The sequence below is a fragment of the Chaetura pelagica genome, unplaced genomic scaffold, assembly GCF_000747805.2.
Source record: "Chaetura pelagica isolate M959 unplaced genomic scaffold, ChaPel_1.0 scaffold124, whole genome shotgun sequence".
In the NCBI taxonomy this organism is placed as follows: domain Eukaryota; kingdom Metazoa; phylum Chordata; class Aves; order Apodiformes; family Apodidae; genus Chaetura; species Chaetura pelagica.
In genome coordinates, this window is record NW_009952891.1 from 465,212 (window position 1) to 466,569 (window position 1,358).

The window sequence follows — 1,358 nt, forward strand, 5'->3', positions numbered from 1 at the left end:
CGTGTTGCCAGTGCAGGGGGCACAGCTGAGGGGCAGGGCTGGGAAGCAGCACCCCCTGCCAGCCTGGGCTCCCTCCTCTCCACAGCTGGGATCCCACTCAGGGTGCTGTGAATTCCCTGGGGGGGCTGGTGTGAGTTTCTACCTGGAGATCTGTGGGAGCAGGAAAGGCAGAATAAATGGCTTTGCTGAACCCTTTGCAGCCAGGGTGGTTCTTGGGTGGTGGGACAGGCTGGGGGGTGGCCACAGGGCCCCCTTGGCCACAAGGCTTGGTGCCCTGCTCAGCTGTGCCAGGGTGAGAAGCTGGAGGGGCAGGGCTTGCCCAGAGCTGCTGCTGACAGCCCCTGGGCTGGGGGGGGAAGATGAGGCTTTTGGGGGCTGGCTGGGGAGGGGGGTCTGCAGTGCTGCAAACTCTTGTCAAGCTCTTGCTGCTGGGTTGCTGCAAACTGGCTCCTGCACCCAGGTTGTGGGGGGGCCTGGCTGCTCCCAGGCCCTGGGCTCTGCAGGGTGAGCAGTTTCAGTTGAGCTTTGGTGCAATCCTCACCCTCCAGCAGCCCCACAGCAATGGGGAGATGTGCTGGAGGAGCTGCCCCCTCTGCTCCAGCCCTGCTGTCCCCCCCTGTGCCTGCTGAGCTCTGCCTGGAGCAGCAGCAGCTCCCAGCCCTGGTGGCAAAGCACGAGGTCAGGTGAAGATGCTCAAAGAGCTGATCGAGGGCTCCTGTGCAGACAAACAACTCAGAAAAAAGAGATTAGGTTTAATTGAGGACGTTTAGAGGGGCTTACAGTGGCAGCACAAGGCTCTTCAATAAATAACAGGCTGAGAGGTGGGGATGTGGCTGTCACCTCGGGACAGGGTGGCAGGAGGACACACAGACCAGTGGCAGGTTCCCATGGGCCATGCTCAGGTGCTGCAGCCGTGGTGCTGGATTATGGACGAGGGAGGATAGAAATGAGGGGTGGAAGGGACACAGACCTCAATCCCAGACAACCAGGAAAGAAAGATTCATTCTGGGGCAGAGGAAGCAAGTGCTCAAGAATTCGCTTGAATTGCTAAAGAAACTTGTATAAATCAAGAGGTGTTTGAGTAAAAAGGGGATAAGCAGGAAGAGGGGAGAAAAAACCAACCCAGGCAGTGGAAACAGAGAAGGCTGGAAGGGCTGCAGGGCTCCCAGCTGAGGGCTTTGGCTTGGAGAGGTTGAGTGAGTCCTGGTGCAACCTCTGCTGCCAGAGCAGTCGTGGGGACAGCAGGTACGGCCCAGGCCTCCCCTCCAGTGCTCCCTGGGCTGCTGGTGGGTACCTGTGCCAGGCACCTGCTGGGCTGGAGGCAGGCAAGCTGGCGTCCAGGGAAGGAAGCAGCAGCC

At 59.9% G+C, this 1,358-nt stretch overlaps 1 protein-coding gene across 1 annotated transcript in view; it reads left to right on the forward strand.

Annotated features, from left to right (window-relative positions):
• Window positions 1–1,358, forward strand: part of MGRN1 (mahogunin ring finger 1, E3 ubiquitin protein ligase) — a 69,634-nt gene that overhangs the window by 67,480 nt on the left and 796 nt on the right. The window lies entirely within an intron of this gene.